A 7,411-nucleotide genomic window follows, 5' to 3' on the forward strand; every position below is an offset into this window, starting at 1 on the left:
TCAGAGATTGAGGGACTCTGCCTTTGTATCCCACTCCTTGGTTACACCCCAAGTATCTAGAGATTTTGCAAATAAGAAGGGAACTGTATGAACACGTTGATAAGAAACATAGAAAGAAGCCCAAAATCATAGAAAAATAAAAGGCCAACACTTTCCAAAGACCTAACATCAGTTACATGACAAAGAAGTGTGTGCATCTTACTTGACTTGTGACTCAACTCAAAATCTGTTACTTGAAATAAGCTTGTAAGACTTACTTGTCTTGTGACTCTCTGTAACAACCATGAGCTGCCTTTGGAGAACTGATGGCATGAAGAGGAAGATGGCACACATACCAAACATGACTGTGATTGGGAAGGCATTGACCTTTCATAAAGAAGAAAAGAAAGAAAAGTTTGAGTGATTTCAAAACTTTTAAATGGTTTCCAAAAAATTCCATAAAGCATTCCAAAACAAAAAGTTCCTTAGTTAATAAGACTTGTTAATCCTCATTTAAATACAATACAATGCTCTTGCTCATGACATCTGTATTATAGAATGAGATTAGAAGGTCTTGTGGCCTTACATTGTAAATCACAACACAGAAAAATATGTTCAAAGGTATCTGGAAGAAGTTCATAATTGTGCTCCTAGACTCCTCAGGAGTGTATTGTGATCACATTTTCATAATCAAGTGCCAGAAAATTCCCACACAGGCCTCAAACACATAGAAACCAAGAAGTTGGAGACACCCTCTTGGTGTAATGCTTCCACCTTTTTCTGTGCTGCGCTCTAAAACGAACTGCTCATAGCAAGCACACAAAATGTCGTTAGATCCATAGTATGTTGAAGTTTCGTATAAATAAATTCTATCAGAAGACACAAAGGAGTAGTAAAGCTAAGACATACAATAGTTACGAGAGGAAGGAGGAAGGATCCTGTAGCAACAAGGAATACAATTTGCATGTAGCTCTCTGCCTTGACTACTTCACAGGCGAGGAGTCTAGAGGCAAGGGAACTTCCCAGCATTGAAGACAACATAAATGTTTCAAATATGAACCCATGAGGAATATCCTGTTCATTTGGGCTCAGAGCAGGTGTCCAAAGAAATACAAATGTGTACATTGAACCTTCAAATAAGGACTGTATAGCTCCCAACAATGCAATCTTCTCATCTACTCGTCAAAATGAGCAACATAGTTGTCAAGACTAAACATAAGGAAAAGCTCTACCATCATCTGTCTATCTGACGTATAGTTCAAAGAAGGCAAGATATTTGGAGATGACAGAGTTTAAACACTTACCTGAAGCAATAGTTGTGGCAGCACCCTTGAACTGAGTAAGTAGATCCTTATTCTCTGAAGGATCTCCATAGTTCTCTGTCCAGGTGGAGAAGATAATGGCCATCCCTATAGCTAAGAAGCATGCTGCAGCATCAAATGGAGAAACTAGACCAAAGCCTAGAGTGTCAACAAGGGTATTGGCAAACAACCCAGAGAGAATGGCTACAAGACCATTGCCAAGCAATATTGCCTTTCAAAAGGTGAATGATAACCATCGTGGATCAAAACTCCTCTGCAAGAAACAAAAAAAACCTCAAGTGACCAGAATATCGCATATGCCTTGCTAATTTTTCTTATATTTCTTTCTACAAAAGGTAAAAATTGTCTTTAGATTTCAGGACAACTCCAACAACACATTAATGAGAGAGAGAAACTACATGCTACGCAAAATAATTCTAAATACACCAGGTCTTCCAGTATTGCTGCATGCACATGATGTAAACATGCAGAAAATACCCCAACTTTCTGTGCAAGATGGATATATTCATTACCTTGAAATGTTCAGCAACAAGCCATGATTCAAAAGTTGAAAACAGAAGAGATGTGGCAATGCCTCCAAGAATACGGCCAATCATCAATATTTTATACTCAGGAGAATTCTTTGTAATACAACTCAATATATACGTTATGCAGTATGTTATACAAGCCCTCTTCCGACCCTTGTAGATAGAACAACATATTAGAATAGATCTATTTTATTAGTTATTTTTTTTCTCAGTAATTGCCACAATACAAGTGCATAGCTACAAACCATATGGAGTGTTAATATCTTACTGTTTATCAGCTAAATATCCCACAATCATGCCAAATAACATAGATGACCCGAAGCCTACAATGAAGAGTCTTCCAATATCTCCTTTGTCGAAACCATACATGCTGTAAAGATAGTAAATGTAGGGTCCTTGTAACCAATCTCCAGCTACGTTACAATGAAAAGAGAAACCATTAGGCGGAGGAAAGTGCCGGGTTAGTATTATCATAATGAGTAAGCCAATAACGTCCAATTCTGTAGAGTATCTCTATTTTGTGAATGCCTTGTCAATAGATGAACCGAGATATCAACCAACCACTTAATAACTTATTGGGAAATACCAAAGAAGATTTACATCACAAACCCAAAACATCTAGAATTACAAAGTTAAATAACTATTGATTCAATTTGTACGATATCAATCCTATAAGCGTACTAATCTATAAACAGGTCAAATTACAACAATGACCCCTACTGGTAAAACACGCATGGATAGTAAACAATATTTCCTTTCAACTTGGAGTTAGTTCACCAGTAAGGTTGAAAATATGTCAAGCCAAAGAAAGACTACCTTTTGTGGTGTCGGGGTATGCTTTTCTTAATACTTTGAGTGAAAATGAAAACAAAATGAACTTTCCTGGCTGGATATTGACAAGAATTTGACAGCTATTGGAGCCACGACTTCAAAACTTGGTTGAAATTGGAAAAGCGAGTGGAAACAGAACAACCAATGAACTCTGATCGCTGAAGGAACAACTTCCGAACAGAACAACCGAGCTATAAGTACGGTATAGCAAAATAGAACAGGTATAGCAGAATAGTGAATGAACACTGAACAACCGAGAGCTAAATTCATTATTATGGCAGCAAGGCAGGTCATGCACAGCAGAAACCGCTGCCATTGTTATGGCAGCAGGTCGTGGAAGAGCAGAAAGTGGAAAGCAGGTCATCATGGAAGAGCAGAAATTGGAAAGCAGTTTTGGTGAGGGAGAAATAGTCCGAGATATTTAGCCAGATGTCAGAGAACAGATGTCAATCATACCAAGACCATATGCCAGACCAAGACCAGATGCCAGATGTCAATCAGACCATATGCCAGATTGATGCCAGATGTCAATCAGAGAATCAAAGTGTAGACTACTAAACTGATTCAAAAGAAGGCCTATCGGCCTAATTATATTAATAAATGTGTTTTATAAATGCAAATAAGTTTATATGAATCACAGTCATAACTATAATTTAAAATGTGGTTAATATACTCTTATATTTGTTACTAGATATAGATTTAATAATATCAATATCTATATTAATAATATTAATATTAATAAATATAAAAATAATATAATAATAATAATAATGATTTTATTTAAAATAATATTATCATTGTAACTCAAGGGATTATAACTCCAAGGGAATAAAAAAAAAACTTAAAGAAATAATATGAAACCCTACGAATATAAATCCTCTGATTAATAAATCTAACGCACTAATAACATTATGAATATGAACCCTCTAAATAATAATTCTAACACACGAATATTATAAATCCAATGAGATAATAACTGCGCGGGAATAATATTAAACCCCTCGAATAAGAACCCTTTGATTAATAAACTCAAGGGGTAGATATTATAAACACAAGGCAAAAATTCTATAATCCCAAGGGACTATGAACCCGAAGGAACAATATCAAATGCAAGTGATCAACATTATAAAAAAAAGGTATATAAACCCCAAGATAGATATTATAAACCATAAAACAAACAAGTTTGATATTATAAGCTGAAGGGAATAATAAAAACAAGGGATTTATACTATAAAATGAAGGGATTATTAACCCAAAGGAATAATATGAAACATAAGGGAATAATATTAAACCCTAGGAATATGAACGCTGACACTATTAAACCCATGGAATTGATATTATAAACTCAAGGAACCAATTTTAAACCTTAGGAATATGGGTCCTTACATTAATAAATAGAAGGAATTGATATTATAAACCCAAGGGAACAAAAACGAATTGATATTATAAACCTAAGGGAATAATAAACCCGAGGGATCAATACTAAACCTGAAGGGATCATCAACCCAAAGGAAAAATATTAAACCTAATGGATTAACATTATAAATCCAACATATATAAACCCAACGTATATAAATATTTCTAACCCTAAAATAAACATTGTTGATGAAACTTGACCATGATTGACTTCTGTAAAGAGACAATCATTGTCGCAATGCGACATTGGATAATTGTTGCCTCTACTTGACCATATTTGTCATAATGCAACATTGAACGAGGGTCGAGCATGATTAACTTTGATATTGAAGAAATATTTTCCGCAATGCAACATTCAACTATTGTCAAACATGGTTGAGTGTCACATTGTCACAAATATTGTCTCAATATGAAAGTGAACCATCGTGAGGCATGGTCAAACATGTGTAGTGAATAGTTTATAATATTTTTCTTTGGGTTTAAATACCCTACAATACATCTTGGCTACCCATGCTCAATCATGGTCAAAGATGGGCTACCATTGACAACCATGGTAACGCATATTATGTGAAACTAATGATGGTCAACCATGGTCAATCTTGGTTGAACCCTTTGATTAATAAACCCAAGGGATTGATACTACAAAGGAAACAAAATAATAAATTGAACGGATTAATACTATAACCCCAAAGGATAATGTACCCAAGGCAATAATATTAGACCTAAGGGATGGATATTATAAACCAAATTTGTAAATACCTAAAGATAAATATTATTAACCTTAAAATAAACATGGTTGACCATGCATGCAGATGGTTTATTTACATATGGAGACAACCATTGACAATGTGACATATGACGATCATTGATCATGTTTGAGCATGATTGATTACCATATTGACACAATTTTTTTCACAATATGATGTTGGGTCGTCGTTGACCAAACTTGATTTACGATATCATTGCCACCATGCAACGCCAGAGCCTAATTGACCATGATTGATTTTACATAGCACGGGTAGCCATGGTTGACCAAGGTAAACCAATATTGAGCCTGACTGATGAAGATTGACCTTCATTGACAATGATCGACCGTGACTGAGTGTGATTGATATTTTAAAGGAAAACGAATAATTAACCATGTTCCAATAATATTAAAAACAAACAGATTATAAACCATAAAGAAGAACATTAAACCAAATGCAACAGTGCAAACCCAAGGTATACAAACCATAACATAAATATTATAAACCCATAAATAAACATAGTTGGCTATGATTGACTTTCATCAATTAAATATTAAAACGATCTTCAATTAAACTATCCAGAAAATTCTTAACCATAATAAAAGCTCTCCATTAAAATACTTGAAAAAAAAAAACAAATAAAAAACACATACGTATATTGGATTCCCGTGGTCGGAAAAATAAGCTCTCCATTAAAATACTTAAAAAAAAACAAATAAAAAACACACACTGATTTTGGATTCCCATGGTCAGAAATACTTCCTAGCGATAAAGATTGGAACCAGTAAAACAACGACCCTTTGAGTGCGCTAAATATGGAACGCAACATTTCTTGATCCAGAGCAACGTTTGGTGGGGTATTTTAGAGAGTAATTGTTTAAGGTCTTTTCTGTTGGTCAGATAATTTGGAAAATTGCAATTAGATAAATTTGAAAGAAATTCAGTACACAGCTACAGCTGGTAACTAATCATAAAACTACACATGGATTAACATAACATGAAGCAGCGACGGCTGCATACAATTTGGACTGTGCGTCCTAACTTTGCATCACCACAACAAAATACTACTGCTACAAGAAATATAGCTACAGCTGCACTGTGAGTTCAGACACTCTGCATACCTCTTCTATCACAGATCAATTGAATTTTTACATAAATTAAGTCGGTTAATTGCCCCTTCAATTTGAAAGGGTTATGGCGGTGATGATTCTTGGAACGTTGAACAGATCATGGTAGTGGCGCCTTTTCAATGCAAGACAAGCCATGGCGGTGAGGCAGTGTCCGATGCAGTGGTGGCGGTGTGTTGTCAAGGGTAATTATTTCCAACACTCCCCCTTAATTACGACTAACAACTTAACCATGAGTTAATAAAACTTAAACATGCCTGTTGTTCTAAGCCTCAGCTAGGCTTACAATGATTCAAAAACTTTGACATGGACACTTTTGCTAGATTTTATTTTCCTTTTCTTCTAGATTCTGTATCCTCTGAACTGCGTCATCTTTGTCTTTTTGGCATAGGTTCCAAATTTCAATTTCTTCATTTGTTGTTGCAGCTCTACCAAAACATAGAAAATCATTTCAGGGTGTCCATGGACGTCTTTTACCTCTTCAAAAATATGTTTGTATGTGGACCACTGCCACATGTCATCTTCTATAGTTTGTTCTTCATCATCAATCTTCTGATTATCATTTTGCTGCAACATAAGTTCATAATAAAATTTAATCTCTTTCAAGAAACAATACATGAAAATTTCATTTTCATTTTCAATATCATCCATATTGTCTTCAATATTCATAGCTGCAATTTCTATGCAGGCATCATCAATACATGGTTTTTCAAGCCATGCTTCAAGAAACTTTAATTCTTCTTCATGTTTTGTTGCTTCATCTCGGTTGCTTCTAGCATCTGCACACACAAAATCATTTTTGAGTTTATATAAAAAAACATTTTGAGAACCATATTGGTTCAATTCATTCTGGTCTCGAATAAGAGCTTTCTCCTCTTCTTCCTTCTTTAACTTTGTGGATGTCTCGTAATCTTGAGTCTCCACCTTTGCTTCTACAAATAGGTTTTCTTCCACTTGATTTTTAGACACAAGTGGATCTTCCATGCTTCATTGGATGTTGTAGCTTGTGCTACCTTGCACAAATAATTCTCATCCAATCCTTGTTTTATAAATATTAATGCTAACTCATCACATACTTCATCATATGGGTTATAAGACCAACGTTCAATTAAGTCTTTAGCTCGAAGAAAAGTAAGAATTCTAATAACCCATAAATAAAAATTCCAGTAAACGTAGGTGGTGGTAGCAAATCAAAGCTACATCAATGACCTTCGATTTCTTCTTTGTCTTCGGCTAGACTTCTCAGTTCCTTGGCTTTAGCCTGAACTTCTTTAAACATGAAAACGATCTTTTCCTTTTCTTTTCGATTCATTTTCTTAATATGCTTCAATTGTGCTTTGCGACCCATGATGGTTACCTTTCCTCTGTCTTATAGCTACTTTCGTGATTGCATGAATATATCTTCCATATCTCCTCGGAAAAAATATGATGTTTAATATGCGCCCCCATAAGGCACAATCTTC

The 7,411-nt window shown here is 34.9% G+C and overlaps 1 pseudogene across 1 annotated transcript; it reads right to left on the reverse strand.

Moving 5' to 3' along the window:
* On the reverse strand, window positions 1-1,537 carry LOC149171501 (uncharacterized; annotated as a pseudogene). The gene is made up of 5 exons (XR_016259558.1): window positions 1,284-1,537; window positions 889-1,154; window positions 566-781; window positions 258-366; window positions 1-83 (listed from the first exon to the last, which is right to left on the reverse strand). The product of XR_016259558.1 is annotated as an uncharacterized LOC149171501 (transcript).
* Window positions 1,538-7,411: the final 5,874 nt, after the last annotated feature.

This window comes from Pinus tabuliformis, chromosome 4_2 (genome assembly GCF_031772625.1).
Source record: "Pinus tabuliformis cultivar Carrire ecotype Pingquan chromosome 4_2, CPIR1, whole genome shotgun sequence".
NCBI classification, from domain to species: Eukaryota; Viridiplantae; Streptophyta; class Pinopsida; order Pinales; family Pinaceae; genus Pinus; species Pinus tabuliformis.